The 23,008-nt window shown below is 43.8% G+C and overlaps 1 protein-coding gene across 5 annotated transcripts in view; it reads right to left on the bottom strand.

Moving 5' to 3' along the window:
* The window catches only part of TULP4 (TUB like protein 4), a 230,431-nt gene extending 224,647 nt beyond the window's left edge, over positions 1 to 5,784 (bottom strand). For 4 of the 5 annotated variants that reach the window (XM_087865628.1, XM_087865624.1, XM_087865625.1 and 1 more), the window contains exon 1: positions 5,668 to 5,784. The gene's annotated coding sequence lies outside the window, so the exon portion shown is untranslated. The remainder of the gene's footprint in view (positions 1 to 5,667) is intronic. The other variant, XM_087865626.1, reaches the window with a different exon arrangement.
* Between the last annotated feature and the right edge of the window lie 17,224 nt (positions 5,785 to 23,008).

Raw genomic sequence — 23,008 nt, 5'->3', positions numbered from 1 at the left:
GAGCAAATTACCCCAACCAGACCAATCATATTTCCTCTCTCCAGGAAAACTGAATCTTATTACACAAGAATGTAACCAGTTGGTACAGTCTTTGAGACATGGTGACCAAACAGACCATCCGTTAGGGGGTTCCCAAAGCCTAGATCCTCACAGGCCTGGTTCTCGACATCCAAAGCCTAGTTGTTCAGCATTTTCTATGCCTATATTTTATGGAAGTGCTACGCTTACAGTTCTGTAACCTGCCTTTTTAAATCAATAATATATCATAGGCATCTTTCCAGACTGGACATAGTATAGATCCATATCATTATTTTCAATGGCATCATGGAACAAAGAACCATAATCTATTTAATGAATTCCTTACTCAAAGTTACTTACTATATAATTATATACTGTAAGTAGTTCTTTATTATATACACATATCTTTGCTAACTTTTCCTATCATATATTTCTTTAGAACACATTCCTAAATATGGACTTGCTGTATTAAAAGCTATGCAAGTTTTACATTTTGATATACAATACCAGCTATTTAGAATGAGTGCATCAATTTAAGTCTCTGCTAGAACAAAGAGTACACATTTCCCTTCTTCACCAGCACTGGAAATCACTATCTGCCTTATTCCCCTTCCAAACTGAGAGATGCCCAAATATTAAGACTACCAAGAGAAGTAACAAAACAATCATAATATAATACTTTACATATATCATGCTTTACCAAATCATATCACATCTAGTAAGGCGTAAATTGAGTCTGAATAACATTGCCAATACAGGGGCGCCTCGGCGGCTCAGTCCGTTAAGCATCTGCCTTCAGCTCAGGTCATGATCCCAGGGTCCTGGGATCGAGCCCCACATTGGGCTCCCTACTCAGCAGAGAGCGTGCTTCTCCCTATCCTTCTGCCCTTCCCCTCACTCATGCTCACTTTCTCTCTCTCTCTCTCAAATAAATTAATAAAATCTTAAATATATATATATATATATTGCCAATATGATACATTAAAAATGGTGCCTTAGTTGTCTCAGGCTGTCATAACAAAACACCAGACTGATTGGCTTAAGCAACAGAAATTTATTTCACACAGTTCTGAAGGCTAGAAGTCCAAGATTTAAATGCCAAAAAGGTAGGTTTCATTCTTGAGGCCTCTCTTGCGGTTTGGAGGTGGTTGCCATCTGGTCATGTGCTCACATGACCTCTTCTTTAGGCATGACTGGGACAGGGGGCACCAAGCTCTCTGGTGTCTCTTCTTACAAGGGCACTAATCCTATCATGAGAGTTCCACCCTCATGACCTCACCTAACCCTAATTACTTCTAGAAGGCAGCATCTCCAAACACCATTACACTGCAGGTTAGGGCTTCAACATATGAATTTGGGGAGGACACATTCAATTCATAACAAATGGCATCTTATCATTGTTTTCTAATTTCATTTTTTTAATTACTCGTGAAACTGCATATTTTAATATGTTTATTGGTCATTTATTTTTCCTTTTTTTTTCTTCCTCTGAAAATGGTCTGTTCTGATTCCAAATCTGGAATAGGAAGGGTACAAGATGAGCCTGGAACATCTCGTCATAGCAGAAAGCAAAGAAGCTACTATACATTATTAGAGGCATGTCATAAGGATTTGGAGCCAACCTGACTAAGCCTTAGTCACAGAGATAGGGCAATTTGAGCATCAGAAGGAAACTAACTGGAGGGGCGCCTGGGTAGCGCAGTCTTTAAGCGTCTGCCTTCGGCTCAGGGCGTGATCCCGGCATGCCGGGATCCAGTCCCACATCGGGCTCCTCCACTTGGGAGCCCGCTTCTTCCTCTCCCACTCCCCTGCTATGTTCCCTCTCTCGCTGGCTGTCTCTCTGTCACATAAATAAATAAAATCTTTAAAAAAAAAAAAAAAAAGGAAACTAACTGGAATGGACTGAAATGCATCATAAATGCTAAAATAGAGGTGTCCATAAAGATAACTCAAAAAAAAAGAGAGAGAGAGAGAGAAAAAAACCCTCATCTATCACCATTGGAGAATGCTAGGAAAATAACACATGATTTTGGAAAGTGGTAAATAAAGGGAAATAGACATTTTCCCCACCCTTCCTATATAATCTATACCGCAGGGTGAGCCCTATATATTCCTCCATACAGCACAATATACCACCAGACCACTGTTATAACATTAGCTAGGAAATAGAAACATCATCTGCATCATCTGCAAATTTCAAAAAGGTGTATCGTACGTCACAATCCACATGCAAGGGAAATGACAGGACCCAGCAAGGATATAACATACATATAAGCTTTATCCCCTATGGATCCTATATTTTTTAAAGGTACTGTGCACTAAAGAACTAATTTTCCTGTTTTAACACAAATATCTTCAATCCCCAGTGAGAGTTCCTGTTCATCATGAGGTTACCATGATTGTTAACATTCAGTATAAAATTTAGAAGGTTTATAAACAAAATGTGATATACACATATGGATGTGGTACATACATATACTAATGGAACATTTATTAATTAGCCTTAAAAAGGTCGGAAATTCTGACACATGCTACAACATGGGTGAATCCTGAAGACATACTAAATGAAGTAAGCCAGTCACAAAGCTGACGACTGTATGACTGCACTTACATGAGGGGCCCAAAGTAGTCGAACTCAGAGAGAGAGAAAATGGAAGGGTGACTGTCAGGGCCCAAGGAAGGAGGGAATGAGAAGTTATTGTTTAATAGGTACAAAGTTTCAGTGCAGGAAGATAAAAAGTTCTGGCCGAGGATGGTGGCGATGGCTGCACAACAATGGGAATGTACTAATGCCACCAAACTGTTAAGATGATAATTTTTTTTAAAGATTTTATTTAATTGTCAGAGAGAGAGAGAGAGAGAGAGCCAGCGCACAAGCAGGGGCAGAGGCAGGTGGAGGGAGAAGAAGGCTCCACGCTGAGCAGAGCCCGATGAGAGACTTGATCCCAGGCTGAAGGCAGACGCTTAACCAAGTGAGCCACTCAGAAGTCCCAAGATGATAAATTTCATATGTATATTTTGCCACAGAAAAAAACAGTATGTTTGGTATGTTAAAATTTAATAACTGAATTAACATTATCCCAGCGAAATTAAAAGAAATTTTACATTTTAATTACATATTCCCTGCTGTCGCAGCAGTCTCACTAAGGGCAAGAGAACAATTTCAGTAAGGTAATACTGAAAATACTTCACAGAACCCTACACAGGAGCCAGTGCAATAACTAAATCAAGTATTTCATAACATAAGTTTTACTCAATTTTTAATGAATTTTTATGAATCACATGCATAGCTGGCCCACTCTATCTTCAATCTTTCTCCACACACAGAAAAGAACAGGAGGGAGACTGCAATTGCTTTTGTAAATGCAGCGGAACAGATGAAGAACAATGTTCTAGCTTCGCCATGCACATGCTAGGCACTCAATAAACATTCCCGGTTTCCAGTGCTCAGTGAACCTGCAGTAAAACCAAAGAAAACCCGGGCTTCACGATCTGTCCGGTACACGGGCTGGTGAGAAGGCGGACATCCCACTGGAAGGAAGGATGCTGTCCCTTTACCAGTCTTCCATTACTTGGGATCTTGGCATTAAGCCTGAAACAAGTTTCATGTACCACGTACCTTTTCATAGGTCAAAGAGTTTTTGTTTTTTTTTTCAGAGTTTTGGTGGGGAAAATGTGTGAATAACCAAATTACGGCTCCATATGAAAACAGAAAGTTCAATATGACACACACGTCCTTTCTAAATGAAGTCAATTTTAAAGTATACAGTAGAAACCACATTATTATTATTTCTCAGGCACAGGAAGCAATGCTGGCTTTCTACTCTCGTCCCCTGAGAGCTCCACTATGTTAAAAATTTTCCCCATATGACTCCCTCTAACTCAGGTCTACATACTTCTAACTCTAGAGGTCAACCACCTCTCCTATCACATGAAGATCCTGCTACTTTCATGGCCCTTACTAAAATAGACCACTTAAAATTCTTAAAGAAAAATTCACATCTTCAAATAACTCCTTCCTACAAATTATTACTCTTTAAATTGAGGAACTAAACACTAGGTTTGGCTTTTCACAATTTATTCACATATTCATTTCCACGACAGTAAACTATCAAGACACAAGGGGGACGCCTGAGGTCCTCCCAGTCTGAATATGGCTATCATTGCACAACGTTGAGATCAGCTTCTAAAATGTCCCACCAGGCAGCCAGGAGGCTGGGCGGCTGCTCTCTGGATTGCAGTGTGGCTCTGTGCAAGGTGCCCTGTCACTACACATCCATCACAACCTCAAACCCCAGCTATCTGACGCTGCCAGGCCTGCTGATGAGCCCTCTCCAGGACCACAGCACGGTTCCCAGTGGCCTTGAGGGCAAAAACTAAACTCCAGCTAACAAGAAAGAGAAACCCAAGACACAGAGAGGCAGAAAGAGCCCCCGCAAAGGCGGATTTTTACCTTCTTCAAAACGTTAGAAATAAATTATCTTTCTCTATGCTTTTTGAAAAACCTGCCTACTGGGCGTCCTTAAGGAGCTGCTGAACTGTAAAATACAAACAGGAGAGCCCCCAAACACAGAAATCCAGGAAACAGAGCCCTGCAAGGGAAGCTGACTGTCCCCAAGAAGAGAAGTGTTAGAAGACTTTCTGATCACCACAGCAATTTAGCAGGTAAGTCACATTCCATCCCCGGTAGTCGGACTGTGTCACCCTCATTTCCTTCCACAAAGCTAGATGGCCCTCACCTTTCCAACCTTGAAGTGGTGTGACAAGAAAAAGTAGACACCTCTCCCTGCTAATTGCCCAAGCGGGTCAAACTTCGGAACCAGCATCATGCACTTTGTTTTTAAGCACAGAGAAAAGAGGAAGGGTTGGTATTCTAAGTGGAATCTCCGTGATTTGCCAGAGGAAAAAGCACAGACCAGACAGCAGAAGCGCCAGCATTTCCATGCAGCTGCCACGACAGGTGACCGGGCCGCTTTGCAGACACCCCGCTCGCTCGGGGGTTTCACCGAGGTGGGGCGGGAAGGAAGGGGAAGGAGGGAGGGAGACAGACTGGAGAACGAGAAGGTGGGCAGAGGCAGGGAGGGAAATCCACTCCATCCAGACGTTGGGGAGGAAGAGGAGGAGCACAGCCCCGTCTCCCTGGGGAAACCGTTTTAAGGGATTTTCTCTCTCCACAATTAAGAAAAAAAATGGCTCCAAGCCAAACGCCTCCTGATTTACACACACACACGCACACCAAGCTCTATTTCGCCCCATTTTCTTGTACGCTGAAACAAAAGGCTAAAACAGCAAAACAGCAGCCAGCGCCGCCCGGAGCCCGGTGTCCGCCACCCTCTCCCACCGCGCCCTCGGGAGAGCCCACCCAAGGCGGGCCGCCCGCCGCTCGCCCCCCGCCCGGGGACCGGCCCTCCCGCCGAGCCCGGGCGCTGCCGCCCTCTCGGCCCGGCGCCGCCCGACGCGCCCCCCGCCGGCGCGCGCACACAGGGGCCTGGCCGGAGCCGGGGGCCGGGCGCCCACCTCAAGGGACGGGTGCCCGGCCGGGCTCCGGAGGGCGCTCCCGGCGGCGCTGGGGCCCGCCGCCTCCCCGCCCCGGAGGGCGGCAGCGCCCGGCCCCGGACGCCCGTGACAGCGGCCCCGCGCCCGCCTCACCTCCTAGCGCCCGTGGCGGCGGCCCCGCGCTCCTCCGCGCCTCTCCGCCTCCGCCTCCAGCAGCCCCGCGCCGCCGCCGCCGCCGCCGCCGCCGCCGCCGCCGCCGCCGCCGCCGCCTGCGCCCCCCCCTGCCGCGTCTCGGCCGAGTCTCCGCCTCCCTCTGCCGCCGCCGCCGCTGGGCCCGGCTCCGCGCCACGTGACCGCGCCACGTGACCCGGCGCGGCTGGCAGGCGCCTCCCCGGCCGGCCTCGCGCCCTCGCGCGCTGGGGACCCGCGCCCCGGCGGTTGACGCCCGCCCCCGGTCGGGCTGGGCATCCCCCCACGCCCCGCCACCCTCACGTGGCGCTCTGCCCCCGCCCGAGCCGCCGCCCAGCTGGCCACCTGCTCGCACTCACGAAACCCCCAACTCCACAGACCCGCCGGCCTCTGCACGCTCACACAAGCACACACTCACGCGTGCACACACGCACACGACACACACCGGCTCTCACAAGCGCGCGCACTCACACGGGCACACACCGGCACTCACGCGCGTGCACACGCACATCTCGCAGTCCTCGCCTTGCAGGGCTACTTCACAGCCTGTTACAACAATGAAAATAATTCAAGTAGTCCAGTCTGAACCCACCTAACTTGAGAAATCCTTCCCACCGGGTAATGTAACGATGTGTGCGCTGCCCCAACTTAATTTGAGCCGAAAGTGGACATCACATTTTGTCTTAAGTTGAAAGCCACTAGAAAGCACAGATTTGCTTGTGCTATGAACCAGTGTAGCTTCCCTTGAAGACACTCAAGTGTCTCTGATGGTGATCTCAGACCTCAGTATCTTTTTCAGTTGGTCTTACAGAGAAAAGACCAGAGAGCGTCGTTTTAACAGCAGAGAAAAAGAATTCTGTTTTTCTCCCCTATTAATTGATGTCTTGCTAGGAACGGAAACTTAATGCATCCATCCTTCATTTTCCGTCATGTATAAAGAAATAACATCGCTGATTGTGTGATTATTCGCATATGTGCACTAAAAAAAAAAAAAGCCAAGATCGGGGTGCCTAGATGGCTCAGTCGGTTAAACCTGGGACACTTGATTTCAGCTCAGGTCTTGATCTCAGGGTCGTAAGTTCAAGTCCCCGGCTGGGCTCCAGCCTGGGCTGGGTTTGAAGCCTACTTAAAAAATAAACTAATTTTTAAGAGAAAATCAGCATCCTTTCTTGCTGAAGGCATAAATGCCCATGTAGTTAAGTATAGCAGCCACTCTTTGCATGGGTTCTGCACTTTTTTCTATTTTGCGAATTTGCCAAATTTTTAAATCAGCTTCAGATTTAAGAATCCCTGCTTCTGTGAATTTCTGATTGTCAGGGGGGAAAAGGGCTGGACAAGGCGTCCTTTAACTCTAAAATTCCATGCATATGATTTCACAAATGTTGGAAAGTGCTACCTAGACTTCTTTTAATTTTATAAAAGGTAATTTTTAAATGACAATATTTGCCTCCTGCATGTATGTACATAATACAAAACATTTAATAGAAGTATTTATATCAGCATTATTTGATAGTATTTTATAAACATCCCTAAAATTAATTTTGAAACCTTTAAGAAATAAAGCTATATTTAGGTCTTAGTACCTTAAACATAAAAGATAGCCTTCGCTCAATTCAAGATAATCACTATTATGCTTCAACTAACAACTCAGTATTACACCTAACATTGTGGGGAAACTAAAGGAATTATCCAGTATGGTCCTTCCCTCAAAATGTACAACCTCTAAATAGAATTACTTTAAAATATATACATAACATATTTTTTAAAGTCTCTCTTTTTCACACACACACACACACACACACACACACACACTAGTTGGGATCAGCAAGCAGGGACTGGAACAAATCATGAAAAATCTGATCCTTACCGTCAGACTCGTAAAAGTTAGCAGCAGAAGGGATTAAAGATGAAAACAAGCAGTTGAAGAACTTCCTTGACCTAACAAATGCCATCCCTAAAAGAGTATGAAAATGATGTAACAAATACCATCTGGACGCGACAATACTTTCTTCTGCAAAATGAAAAAGCATTAACTTTGAAACCACTCTCCCAATACCACAGTCTTCCCTAGGGCCCACATGTATAAACTCTTCTGTCCAAGCACTGTTGGGCACACATGCAGCCTGCTCTGCAAGACTGTAAAGGCCCTTGCATTTATCTTCTGCCTCTGTGGCTTCCCACAGTGTCCGTGGCAACATAAATGGTCTTGGGAGCACGCCTCTTCATTGAAGCCCTGCTTCTACGGCTTATGAACAAGTGACAGCAAGAAAAACATGCCTAACAGTTTCCTTAACCATACATTCAAACAACCATATCTACCTCACAGGGCTGTTTAAAGAATTAAATGAAATAATGTATGTAAAGTACTTAGCATAGTGCTTGATGCATAATAGGTACCCAATCAAAAATACCTCAGGTTTATTAAATGCTTACCCCAGGACAAACACTGTACCTTGTCGGTCTTATTTTTACTATTGTCTCTGTGCCCTGTTACTCCTCATGGGAGCCCTCCTTCCCCCATGTTCCCCTCACCACCACACGATGAGGGGTCTATTCTCTCTCTCTGCCCTGTCAGGATGAAAATGGTTTCCTTACAACATTTTAAAGTTGAAGGGGCATTTATAGCAATCTATTTAATCTGTTGTGAATGTGCATTTTCAGCTTTTTAAATAAAGATTTTATTTATTTACTTGAGAGAGAGAGAGTGCGTGCGCACACAAGCAGGGGGAGGGGCAGAGGGAGAGGGAGAAGCAGGCTCCTCATTGAGCAGGGAGCCTGATGCAGGGGCTCCTCGTGGGGCTCCATGTGGGGCTCCATGAGGGGATCCATGAGGGCTCAATATGGAGCTCCATGAGGGGCTCCATGAGGGGCCCCATGTGGGACTTGATGCAGGGCTCGATGCGGGGCTTGATCCCAGGACCCTGGTATCATGACCTAAGCCAAAAACAGATACTTAATCAACTGAGCCACCCGGGCGCCCCTGCATTTTGAGCTTTTAAAAAAAATTTTTAATTAAGACATGAAAATGATTGCTTCTTGTTTAGAAATCTGAGACAACTGGGAGTCATTTGGAAGGAGATTGGCGATAAGAACACTTCCACTGACCTTAGAGATCCCGCTGGGTCAACAATTTCCATTTTGTTGTGTTTCTTGGCTCATTTCGTGTGTTTTGTTGTGTTTGTATTTGTTGTATTTAAATATTAGAAGATTTGGCAACACATGTGAAGAAATAAACCCATCCTCAATAATTGTTAAATGACATTTATTTGAAGAAGTGTCTCTCATACGGCATTCATGATTCGACTCTATTAACTGATTGTCCTTTACCTGTAGGTTCAAGTTTGAGAAAAACTTCTTACTACCCTGCTCAAGCTCCTCAAAGTTCTGAGAAATATGTGAGCTTTCTTTAAAAGTTATGCAATCCTTACATCTGCCTTGGGTCACACTATAAGCTCTGAGCTCCAACTGGACCTGATAAGCATCTTGGTAACATTATGACGACCTGGTTGTGACGTAAGTATTTAACACTCAACATTTGGCTGTGCACCTGTGCAGGAGTGTGGGGCTAGCACAGCCTCTGAGCGCCGCTGGACTACTCTAAGGCTGAGCCCAAAGGTACAAGGGATGGAAAGTCACAAGCAGGTGCCTGGGTTGGTCTCTGCCCTTCTCGCCTCACCTTCTCTGCATGCCCACTGCCCATCACATTACTGAAAGACCTTTTGATACTTAACAATCCAAAACTCGTCTCCTTAGAGGCCTCTTTCCTGCCTCCCTATCACCCAGAATCTCTGGCCACATCGTCCCTCTCTCCTGGCTGCAATATAATTCTGAGCCCAAAGGCTCAAGCCCTTCAACCACCAAGACATTCAGCACAGGGATCGGAAAACTGGATCCTGGATATAGAGAGCCAGAATATGTCCATGGCAAAGGAGCTAGAGCTTTTGGAGAATAAGATCAAGCCTTTTGTCTTTTAATGTGTCCTGAGAACCAAAAATGCCAGAGCCAGCTTAGGCTTCATTATGGAAATACAGCGTTCAGAATAAGGAAGGAAATGCACCTGGTCCTCTGTACTGTAGCTAGGATAGCTAACCACATCCAGACTCTTTGCCTCGGACCTGGCTACTACCACCGTCACGTTTTAAGAAGGACATTGATTAGTTGCAGCTAACCTGTGAAGGGTGACAAGCCTGGTGAGGACTCTAGAAGTTCTATTACAATGTTACACAGTTTTATAAATAGCTGTTGAAGAAAATAGGAATGTTTAACCTGAAAAAAAAACAAACAAACAGAACACGATGCTGGTGAACTTTGTACATTTTTTAATTCCTTTTTAAGTATTTATTAAGCTCCTTACTTTGGACCAAACACATTCCAAATCAAGAGCCAGTGTGTGTGGGTTTACAGGCGGGGGATTTGGTTCAGGTAAGAAAGGGCCTTGTACTAGGGTGGTCCATCGGGGAAGGGGTAGCCTTGTAGAGTGGCCTCAAGCAGACCTGTGCCTCTCCGTTCTTCTGCGGAGCCACGCTGGACACACGGGAGTGACTGCACCAGCAGTCTTCACGTGGAGAGCCTCTCCCCAGCTACCTACGTCCTCTTCCCCATCCTTCCAGACGCCTCCCCAGCAAAGGTATCCCCTGGGCCAATGTCTAGGATGGAAAATATTCCTCTACTCACCCTGCAAAAGAAAAAGATGGGAAACAGTAGAAAATGGCTTTTCTAAAAAAGAGAGCGAGCTTTCATAATCACCTCCTTCCCCACCCCAGGAGCGCGAGGATGTGAGCAGACTGCCATGCTTGGCCCACAATTAAAGACTCATTCTCCTTCCTTCTGATCATGTCATCACGGAGGTGGTCCTTTATGCTGCCCTGAGCTCTGACCAGACCCTATTTGAGGAGATCAATGTTGTTGAGTACAAGCTTGTCTTTAAATGGCATAGTCAGTGGTCTTCCTAAGCAACTATAAAGGCAGGTAGACACCACTGACCTGGGTAAATGTTTCTGTTTCAGTTTGTTTTGTTTTTCTGGCCATGTCCTAAAAGTGCCTCAACTCTGGATACGCAGAATTGGTCTCTGGGAAGGAGGAGTGACTTGCGCAAGTGACCTCTAACCTTCCTCCATACGGCTCAACAGTAAGGCGTGACTGGCTGGCCCCGAGGCTGGGAGGCCTCTGACAGGACCGGGCCTCTGACAGGAAGGCACTGGAAGCGCAGAGCACATGGCCCCACAGCCTGCACCCGGGGCTGGCCAGCAGGGGGCTGGCATGGACGTCCCAGGCCGGGCCAGAACCAGTTTTGTCCCAAACCTCGGAAGGCTGACTGCCCTCTGGGAAGCTGCTGGAAATGAGGGCCCCAGAGCTGGCAGCGCTGGGCTGTGATGTTCGGGATGAAACACGGTTAGGGAAGAAGGCTCGTAGCTGAAGCAGAATGCGGCAGAACCGACTTCACTCCAATTTCAAACCCGGAAACATGTTGGTCTTGTTATTCTGTCACAGATAACCTGTTCCTTATATCTTGGTTTTGGTTTTGGTTGGTTTGTTTCAACCACCACGTGGAAGACCTAGTCAGAACTTCTGAAGAACAGACGTGCTCCCACAGTCTGGGGTAAGGTTTGTAGCACCACTGGGGGGGACGGGGGGACCGTGGGCACGTCCCTCCATCTCCGGCCTCCATTCCTCAGACTCTACAGTGCAGAAGGGGTGTTGTCTCTGACTGTCCTTTCCAACTCCAAAATTCTCTTAGCTCTTTCGATGAGATTCACTGATAGAAATATAAAGGGCCCTTTCCTATCCTGTGGCCTCTCTACAATTTGGAAAATGTGTACCAACCTCCCATAAGGAATATTTCATTTTACTAAGCCCTGTGAAAGTGAAGAACGAGGTTGTCTCCAAGGGGCTCTGGGGCTTGGCTGCACGCAGTTTTAGACCTCAGCAGACTTCTTAAAATATAAGTAGGAAAATGAGTTTTCAAAGGGGTGGACACACCCAGCCACATTTACTTTTCTCCACATCAGATTCATCCACTTTACACTTCGCCAACTAGGAAGGCTGTAGAAGAAGAGAGAGACGGGGCATTTCAAAATTATGTTTTTATCTCTACTCAATCCTTCCCTTTTCCGTCCCTTTTAAACCCCTGCCTTCCTTTTTCTTCCCTTGACCATGAATCTAAGATATACCTGGTAACCAGTAAAAGTTCACTAACAGGACCAGTGTTCAGGTATTTCTCTATTTTGGCGGGATCTACCATGAATTTTCTGAGGATATAAGTACAGCTGTTGTACCAACATCCATCTCCCCTCTTGCGTGTTACCGAACCCCAATTTATTGAGCTATCCATGCCCTCCGCATCCCCGTGTGTTCCGGGAAGCCCGCCCACCCACATCCTGACTCCTCTCAGTCGTTCTCACGGTCGGTCCCCAACCGTGACAAGCAGCAGCGCCACCACAAGGGAATTGCTGGAAATGCACACTCTCAGGTTCCACCCCAAAGTTCTTGAATCCGAAACCTTGGTGTTGGGAGCTTAGCATTCTGTTTTAACAGATTCTGTTGCACATGATTCTGATGCACATGAAAGAATCATTGGCATAAGGCAATCCTGCCAATTTGATTCTCTTTCCTTAGAAATAGGCAAACGATCCCGTGCTGGTCAATTACACACAAGGCGTAGTGGGCTAGAGGAAGCCTTTTGGAAACAGCTTCTTAGCTCTTAAAAAGAAACATAAGGACCCCTCCTTTTCAGGGGACCTGTGGGGTCTGTTTTCATAATAATACCAAGATGTCATTTGCATGTACCCTCGCACTGCCTCATTAATGTACACGGGTCTTTTCCAGAGGTTACATGTTGTGTGATATCACAGCCGACTGCGTGCAGAAGCAGATAAGAGAACCCACGTGTTCTGTATTCAGCCAGACATTACAGAGCCTTGTAAAAAATGTAAAACAATGCCGCTTTTCTCACTACATTTGTTTTGGAAAACAGTGGGTTTTTTTTTCATAAAAATGTATGATTTATGTTAACACATAAAGGTTTATTCACATTATAAATAAATAAATATATTTACATTTTCTGTTCTGATTTATAAAATTGGTAAACATCAATAGACATAACCCACACTAAAAAACAAACAAACAAACAAACAAACAAACAAACAAACAAGCAAACACACAAACAACCTCTCTGAGGTCCTTAAATTTTTACAAGTATAGAGAAGACATTCTGAGAAAGTCTGAGAGCGGCTTCTCCCCGCGGGATTGCGGCTGCTGGGGGCTTGTTGCTGCCATCTTGTGGCCATGAGAGGTACCAGCCCAGGAAGCCCGGAGCGTGGGGCACAGGGAACTGGCTCATGAGGTCCATATGACCCTCTGAAGAGCCAGCCCCGGTGTGAATCCTACACACCTTCACTATCTTGAAGCTTCTTATTCTGGAAGATGATAAAATTCTCTTCTTGTTTAAGCAGTTTTAGGTCAAGTTTCCTCTTACAAGCTGAAAAATCTTCCCAACCATTGTTATTTACATTTAGCTCTGAGGACCTCAGTGACTTTTTACATCTGTTTGGTTTATCTTTCCATAAACAAGATTTGTGACACAAGTAAATGAAGTTAACAGAAATCATCAGCTCTCTAAAACCACAGATGCCAAAACCCAGGCAAAATATAACGAAAATATACTAGAACCTACACACATTTAGGAAAGTAAACCTTTTAATTAAGACTGTGTGCTTAAAACTTTGGAATTCCTATTTTTTAAAAGATTTTATTCATTGTATTTTATTGAGAGAGAGAGAGCTAACGAGAGCGAGAGCGAGAGCACGAGTGGGGGGAGGGGCAGAGGCAGCGTGAAAGAGAATCTCAAGCAGACTCCACGCTGTGCACCAGACCCTGACGTGGGACTCGATCTCATGACACTGAGATCATGACCTGAGCCAAAATCAAGAGTTGAACACTTAACTGACAGAGCCACCTATGTGCCCCCATAATTCCAATTTTGTACACATGTTAATTTTATGTTAATTGTTATGTTGTGTTAATGCTGGCCATTTTTAGTTTAACTCAGTAAAAAGCTTAGGTTTTTTTTAACTGCAAATTCTGAGAATCATAGTCTGATGAAAGTGATATTTACCAATAGGGCCAATGGTGACAAATATCAAGTTATACCAATGTAACTAAGCATTGCTCCAAAGAGACTCACTCATTAGAAACTTAGTAACTTTTGTTATATTTAAAAAACAGGTAGAGGAAGACCATCTCTGAAAGATGTAAGTATTTAAGTACTATTTAAGAATCAGACTACAGGGGCACCTGGGTGGCTCAGGCGGTTAAGCGGCTGCCTTCCGCTCAGGTCCTGATCCCAGAGCTCCAGGAGAAAGCCCCTGCTCAGCAGGGAGTCGGCTTCTCCCTCTCCCTTTGCCCCTCCCCGCCTTGTGCTCTCTCTCACTCATTCTCTCTCTCAAACAAACGAATAAAATATATTTTTTTTAAAAACAAGAATCAGGCTACAGAAGAGATCAGTCCCAGCAATGAGTTACCTACACTATAATAATCTTACAGCTGCAAAATGATGCAAGAGTTTGGGATATTGTAGCAGAGACAGCTAATCGTCTGCCCAAAGCCCTTCCAACAGATGAGTTTTAACTAGGAAGTCTCTAGGGACTTCAGCTGGGCACAATATTTCCTAGCCTCCTCCCGTCCTTGCTCCATCTTAGGTGAGGCCATATGACCAATGAATGCTTGCCAGCAAATACGAGAAGTCATGTGTGTTGCTTCTGGTCAAGGCGGTTAAATGAGCATGCTTCGCCATCGTCTGCCAGCTAGATGCAAAGAGCTTGAGGCCCCGGGAAACGAAGCCTCCAGGGCCTGGATTTCTGAATCAGTCCCGATGGAGAGCTGACTGCCAACAAGAAATGCCTACATGAGACTGTTAAAGGAGCACAAGTTTCATTTTGTTAATAAGCCTCTGAAAAATGCAGCTCGTGTCAACATAGACTCTAAGCTATTTTAAAGCATGGGAGCTCTAAGTAGGCATCAGAAAAGTTTCTGACCTTAGGAGAAAAAAGAACAATCTCATGTTTATTATTGTATCTCCGTCTCCAGTGCCTAGAACGGTGGCAGGTAGTGGTTAATTTACGATGACTAATTGAATGAATGAATAAATCAATCAATAGATGGGTAATAGATAAATAAATTAGGTAATCATGTGAGAGCTATAATAGTTTAGAATAAAATAATACTGAATTTTTGTTGAAAATACTTGTCCCAAATATTTGTGGGAAAGGTTCATATGTTAACTAGTATTTATTTCTGGCAATTACTTGGTGAGAGTATGACATGTGATAGAGAAAGTTTAGCTTGGAAAGATAATTGGACTAATTTTGTCTTGATATTCTCTGATCTAGTAAATAAAGTGATTAGATATACTAATTAAGGATTCTATATTTAGCTATTTTAATAAAGAGTACATTTTTAGGTTTTTAAATTATTTTAAGAAGTAAAAATAATGACATAAGAAATCCGTATCTCTAAATGGTTTTCAGATCACATACCAAAGTAGTCATTCTAAATTAAGTACATATAATTATAGGCAAGGTACCCTACGGGATATCATCAGCTTCTGGAATTCTGACCTTGCAATCCTCAACGCATACAGTGATAATAATGAATATCAGTTGGTAAGACAGTAAGAAAAATATTTGACTTTGATATTAGTTTTAAGAAAAACTTCGATCCTATATGAAAAATTTCAGGGAATGAGAGAGAATATACAGTTGGCGTTCATTCATTTGTCTAAAGTAGAATTCTAAATATTAATTGTATTTGTCTTAATAAGACTAAAAGATGGAGTAGGGAGTTGCCTTGGAAAAATAAGACAACACAAAGTCTGCAGGTTAAATAGTTTTCCTAGAAATAATTCTTTTAAAAATATACAAATACGGGGCACCTGGGTGGCTCAGTTGGTTAAGCGTCTGACTCTTGATTTTGGCTCAGGTCGTGATCTCAGGGTGGTGGGATGGAGCCCTGTGTCAGGCTCCGTGCTGAGCGTGGAGCCTGTTTAAAATTCTCTCTCCTTCTCCCTCTGCCCCTTCCTACTTATGCTAAGTCTCTCTCTCAAAAAAAAAAAAAAAGTTGAAATATACAAATACACATTTGTGATATGTCAATAAATATATATGTATGTATTTGTCTTCAGTGGTACATGTTTTCTGCTAACTTTCCCCAATCTCCTGAGCAATAGAAGAGATGCTATGGAGTAGACTAGTTGCCTAGCAACCTGAAATTAGTGAGACATGTCCCCTTTCATTGACTTGATTTTAAATCAAGCTCTTCAAGGGCAACTATGAGAAGAACGACAAAAATATGAAACTCATAATGCTAGCACCAGGCAGTGAGCTTTAGGGACAAAGCTGTATATGTAGTCCACATATTAGGATATTGAGGTTGGTTTGGAAAATATTAATTTTAGTTTGGAAAATTCTACCTTTTCCCTGTGATGATTAAACTTATTTAAAATGGCTCCTACCAGGGCCCCTGGTTGGCTCCGTTGGAAAAGCATGGGGCTCTGATCTTAGGGTCATAAGCTGGAATCTCATGTTGGATGTAGAGATTACCAAAAAAAAATAATAATAATAAATTTTAAAAAATAAATAATAAAATGGCTCCTACTAACGTGGTAACTATTTGAAGAGATGGATATGTGACTTAGCTCAAGTGTGGTCATTACTACATATATAGTCCTCAAATTGTACATATATGTAGTCACCAAATTGTACATCTTAAATATATATAATTCTTAATTGTCAAATACGCATCAATAAAAACAAAAACCCTGCCCTTCTAAAGACTACACAGGTAAAGAACAAGTCAAAAGAAAATTGGACAAATGTTTTGAATTTAATAAAATTAAAACATGACAACAGAGAATGGCTCTTGCTGATGAAGACATGGCTCTCCAGAGTATGGGGGGGGTGTCTTTTTTTTTTTTTTTTAATAGTAAAGGGAATATGGAAACAAAAGGGTAAATTTGACCTCTCAGGTCAAGAAAGCCTTTGTAAAACCTTTTATTCAGTGGTCTCCAAAGAAGGAAAAAATAGCAAAGATACCATTTGTAACCCCCAAATGTGGATGTTTACAAAGTAAGAAACTACTTTTTTGCCAATACAAGGTAAATGCATTATTTCTCTGGTAGAAATTAAGTCTGAAATCCAAATCAAGTTCTTTATTCCAATATAATGCTCCTAAGGAGAAAAAATATATTGTGTAGCAGCATTTTATTTCACTCACATGACACAAGGAGCAAAGGGAGGACAAATTCTAGGGCATGGAAGGTCTGGATCCCCAAAGTAGAGACAAGCATGTGTCTGTGCTTTTAAAATGCTTGGTCAGAGCTCCCCCTACTGGAATAACGTATTCAGTACCATCATATCGGACTCCGGTCAAGATTCACGTTTTTCACAGATGTAACTCCGTGTTGCAGTCAGTAAATCACACATTCCTTCTTTGTGGTGCGGGAAAGACTTATCATTGTGATTTTTAAAAATCCATGTTACAACTTCCATTTACCTTACAACTGATATGTATATTGAGATTTTGGTTACCATCTGGAAAGAACCTAAGACCTGCCTGGAAGGATTCTAAGTGTTTAACTATTCATTTCACCCTCACAACCACTATTTGAGAGAGGGATTGCTATCATCTTGATTTCATGGGTGAAGAAACGGAGATACATGTATAGGTCTATTTTCTAGGTATTTGATATTTTTAATGCTATTGTAAATGGCATTTCTAAAATTTCATTTTTCAATTTTTATTGCTTCTATATAATACACATTGCTCATTTATACATATAATTGATTTTTGCTTATTGATATAGAATACTACGACTTTGCTAAATTCAATGATCAGTTGTCTTTCTTTTTTTTTAAAGATTTCATAAGGTTTCCAACAAACACTTATCATCTTGTCTGTGAATACCACAGTTTTACTTCCTCTTTTGCAATCCTGCATACGTGTCGTTTCTTTTTCTTGATTAGAGCACTGGCTAGGACTTCCAGCATAATGTTGAATAGGAATAGTAAAAGCAGATACTCTTTTTTTTTTAAGATTTTATTTATTTATTTGAGAGAGAGAGAGCAGGGAAGAGGGGCAGAGAGAGAGGTAGAAGCGGGCTGCGCGCTGAGCAGGGCTTGATCCCGGGATCCGGGATCATGACCTGAGCTAAAGGCAGATGCTTAACTGACTGAGCCACCCAGGTGCCCAAAAGCAGATACTCTTGCCTTGTTTCCAATTTTTAGGCAGAAACACACAGTCTTTTGCCATTGTATATTAATTGTGGTTATTCCAATAGATGCAATGATCAGATTGAGGAAAGTCCCATGTTTTCCCAATTTGTGGAGAGTTTTTATCATGAATGTTAAATTTTGTCAAACACTTTTTCAGCGTATATTTGATGATCATATGGTTTTTCTCCTCTATTCTGTTCACGTAGTGAGTTATGAGTTACATTGATTGATTTTTGACTATTGAACTAATCCTGGTCAATTGGTCATGATATATTATCCTTATTATATAGTTCAGATTTTGTATCTATCCATATCTGCATCTGTATCTAGATATCTCCTTATATGTCGCTAGATTACACTGAATAATATATTGTAAGTATATTTGTATCTATTCTCATGAGAGATCTTACTTGATAATCTTTCTTATAATATTAGCTCAGATTTGCTGTCAGGTTACCTTGGCCTCATAAAATGAGTTGGGGGGTATTCTCTCCTCTACTATTTTCTCCAAGAGTTTAAGAAAGGTATTATTTCTTCTTTAAATGTGTGATGGAATTTCAACTGGGCCTGGAGTTTTATTTGTGGGAAGATCATTGATTAAACAATTTCTTTTTTTTTTTTAAGATTTTATTTATTTATTTTGACAGAGAGAGACAGCCAGCGAGAGAGGGAACACAAGCAGGGGGAGTGGGAGAGGAAGAAGCAGGCTCCCAGCCGTGGAGCCTGATGTGGGGCTCGATCCCAGAATGCCAGGATCACGCCCTGAGCCGAAGGCAGACGCTTAACCGCTGTGCCACCCAGGCACCCCATGTGGAGACAACTTCTTAACCAGATTTCTGCCGCCAGTCCACATGGCTCCAGTTCATTTCCCATACTCCTGCCAATGGCCCCTTTGGCCATTTTATTAGGTACGAGAAACAAACCTGGATCAGCATAAATGAAGGCAAATCATGAAATTATTTCACTTAAACATTTCTGCGGCTTCGATCGCCTACAGGATGGAATTCAGACATTCTATCCTACAAACACAGGGTCCTGCGGGATCTCCAACCCTGCCACTCTCCTGAGCATACCCTGCCTGTCCTCTAGTCTTAATAGCTTGCAGTTCTTTGAACATGACACCCCTTTGTGCACCTCATTGTTTTGCCCATGTGGTTCTTTATGCTTGAAACCCCTCTCCTGTCCTGTTGCCTGATGAATTACTCATGCTTAAAGTTTCAGCACGAGTGCTACTCCTCTGTGAAGTTTCAGGGAGAATTAGATGCTCCTGGGGCGTCTGGGTGGCTCAGTCAGTTAAGTGTCTGACTCTTGATTTCAGCTTAGGTCATGATCTCGGGGTTCTGGGACGGAGACCAGCGTCGGGCTCCGTGCTCAGTGGGCAGTCTGCTTAAGGATTCTCTTCCTCTCCCTCTGCCCCTCCCCCCACTTGCTCTTGCACGCTCGAGTGCTCTCTCTCTCTCAAATAAATGGATAAATCTTTTACTTTTTTAAAGAATGAATTAGATGTTCCCATCTCTCAAATAGCATGTTATAAGTTTATGGTATTTATCATGTTGTCCTCTCTTTGCTGCACTGGAGTCTGAGCTCTGTGGCAGCAAGGATTTTGTCTTTAGCTCCCCAAGCCCTAACCAGTCCCTAACAGTGCCTGTTCGTTATATGATGAAACGAAGACCTTCTGGTCAGTACTGTGAGGCTAGTATGCTCCAATGCTGCTGGTGGCACTATCGGGGGTACCTGATATGGAAACCTATATCCAGACATATCATAAAAATATTAATATTTAAACCCAGTGAGTGACTCTACATCTCGGAATCTTTCTTGAGGAAATAATCTTCAATTTTTGTACAATTTATTCATCATTGTATTATTTAGACACTCAAAACACTGGAAACCACCTAAATTCCAGCAACAGAGAAATGACTAAATTATGATAGATGAAGGTACACAGCAGTCATTAAAATCTATGATTTTTAAAGGAAATATTGGGCATGGAGAATTGCTCAGAACACCATTGGGTACACATTTGCATGCACACTCCAGTTACAATGGCCCCCCCACGTGTTGTCCCAGGATCTAGCTAAGATTAGGTCTGCTGCTAGAATTGTCTGGGACAGGCCGAGCTAGCAACTTGAGAGTAAATCAGTATCCTTTAAGGGGAACTGAAAGTCAGAAGCCGGAAGGTTCAAACTCTTAGTTAAAAAGTCACAATGCAATCTTAAAAAGGGGTTTTAGTGGGGCACTGGCTGGCTCAGTTGGTAAAGCGTGGGACTCTTGATCTCGGGGTTGTAAGTTGGAACCCCATGTTGGGCACAGAGATTACTTAAAAATAAAATCTTTAAAAATAGGGGGGATCAGTGGCTGCAACGAAGGCAGAATGGGTAGAAACAGGAGAGTTCAGGCACTTGTGGTGACCACTGCTGTTCTTCTGGGCCTTGAGGTTGAGATGAATTTCAGGAGATGAAGTTGAGATTACAGCACAGGGTGAGGCCGACAGCAATCGAATAAGGTGACATATGCATAATGGACAAAGGGCCCAGATTCTACCCTTCTGTTCAAGGCAGAGAGGGAATTGTTCTGGACTACACCATTTGGTGAAAGTAGAGTTTATGGTGAGATGGGTTTGGGACTGAACCGAAAGGGGATTCTCTCCAGTGGCCTGCAGATGGACTCGGGGGAGAAAGAAGGTTGGCAACCAGGAAGTGGGGTCAGGGGAAGGGGTGTCACAAGGTGGAACAGGAGTAAGGTGTTGATTTACACGTCACTAAATTAGAAGAGCAGGGGCAACGGGAAGACACCCGCATGGAGAAAGTGTGGGAATGAGTTGGGTGGAGCCCACATCAAGGTGCAGGGTGTTTGAAGGTCAATTCGGATACTAGTTTCTAGAATGTGGTCCATCTTCCCTTAATGCATGGCCTGGGATGTTTCACTGGGCCAGGGGATGTCCACAGAGCTGTAAAGCACACTGGAGATTTGCAGGAAGTACATTAAAGTGTTAATTTTGGCTGGATTAGGGTGGTGAGGTTGTGGCAAATATTTTTTCTTATTTTCATGTTATACGATATATTGCTTTTTAAAATAAAAATTTTAAAAAAGACTATTTATTTGAGAGAGACAGCAAGCACGTGCAGGGGGAGGGGGAGTGGGAGGGGCAGAAAGGGACAAGCAGACTGCCCGCTTAGCCTGGAGCCCAACCTGGGACTTGATCCCAGGACCCTGAGATCATAACCTGAACCAAAGTCGGGTGCTCAACCGACTGAACCACCCAGGTGCCCCATGATATATTGCCTTTAAAAGGGGGGAAATTCACATCTAAAAATAAGAAGTGGACATCCAAAGACTCTCGATGCAATAATGGGAAATTCTGTCACAGAATTTGTGTATGATTAGCAAATGAAGCGGTTTACTTGTCTGGCATGGCTGGAGGGAACCTGAGTGAGCTGGTAGGCAAAGTCCGTCACCTCGCTGTCCTGTCACATGCTGTCATTTCTCTTCTGCATTGAGGGTTTCCAGGTCCCTACTTACAGTTGTGAAGTCCTAGGGAAGAAAGGGCGCCCTTTTCTTCATCCAAAGGCACAGACCAGTAGCAAAGCCAGGCACCTGCCACCTCTTGCCAAGTCACACAAAGGCACTGGACAGGCCAGCTCCGAGCTTCCCGTCTGTAAAGTGAGGCATCTCAGAATTCCTTTTGTATTTCTTTTACTAACATAACTTCGGCCCTATTTCTTGTGAAGTAATGAGCCTGGCTTTGTTTTGGTAAAGGTGTATTTGCTCCTCTGTGGCCTGGGTGACCTTATGAAGCTTCTTCACAGTAACACCAGCCCCACATCGCGTGTCTTTAATCCCTATGTTCTCCCCAGATCGGGGTGGCGGCAGAAGGGAGTGTTTCAGGTCACATGCGTGAAGGGCACTAGGGCGATCGACAGGCGCATGATGAGTGCTGGGAAGACCGTCGTTGACCCCTAATCTGCTCCTCCTGTGGCTCCCCAACTCGGTTTTCAAGTCCTCTCCCCTGACCCAGAGGGCTCCTTCCAGAGCGGACTGGGGGCTCATCAGGGCACCCTAAAACGCTAGCTTAGCAGCTACCAAAATTTGGCTTCCTGGGGACGAAGAGGCCACTGATGTGGTTACTCTGAGGCTCTAGCTTCACAAGGAGAGAAGGTGCAGGGGGAGAGGGAAAGAGGCATTCCGCTAACCCGGTTGAGGTCATGGAGTCTGAGGGCTTTGGGAGTGCCGAGGGTTCTGAAGGGTTGCTTGCCTGGAGACTATTAAGAGAGGAAAAGACCAGGCACTTCCTGCCCCTGAGGTGTCATTATTTTAAAATAACCTCACTGGCTTCTTGTGCATTTGGAATTTGGAAGCCCTTCTACAGGGTTTTGCCACCTGGCCATGTGTGGATCTCAGGATAAGCTGTTAGAACTAATATTTAAAAAAAACTTCAAGAGCTAATGTGTCAAACTGCCTTTTTTCTTCCCAAATATAAATGTCATGTGAGTAACTAAGACAGTGGAATAGAGTCACCAAACAGAAGAAACTTCTATTTTTCTTATGAGCTTTATTAAATACCTTATTGGACCTCATCTGGGTTTTAAGAAAACAAAAATCAGGGTTGTGAGATCGAGCCCACATGGGACTCCACACTCAGTGCAGTCTGCTCGTCCCTCCCCCTCCCCCTCTAGCCCTTCCCCCACTCTCTCTCTCAGATATAAATAAAATCCTTAAAAAAAAGGACTTGAGGCTGTACTACCTATTTTCTCCAGAAATTAGATCATTTATAAATTTATTTATAGACATAGAAAGCTTCAAACCTTAAGGTTATGCTTTTTCATTATGTACCCACAACGATCAAGCAGGTCGTCTCTGGTTCTAGAATAAAGCAGAACAAGAGGACAACCATGAACAAGCACAACAATCATATGCACTGACCGCTGTCTTCTGGTGACCAGATGTCGGGTCAGACGGTTGCCCGATCGGGATGGGATTAGAACAAAGTAGTGAATGTGTCCGAGGAACAACTGCAGGGAGACGTAGCAACAGGATGG

This window comes from Ursus americanus, chromosome 11, assembly GCF_024610735.1.
Source record: "Ursus americanus isolate L20-20 chromosome 11, mUrsAme1.1.p, whole genome shotgun sequence".
Taxonomy (NCBI): Eukaryota; Metazoa; Chordata; class Mammalia; order Carnivora; family Ursidae; genus Ursus; species Ursus americanus.
The sequence above is the reverse complement of the archived record's forward strand: the minus strand, read 5'-3'. Positions and strand labels throughout refer to the sequence as shown.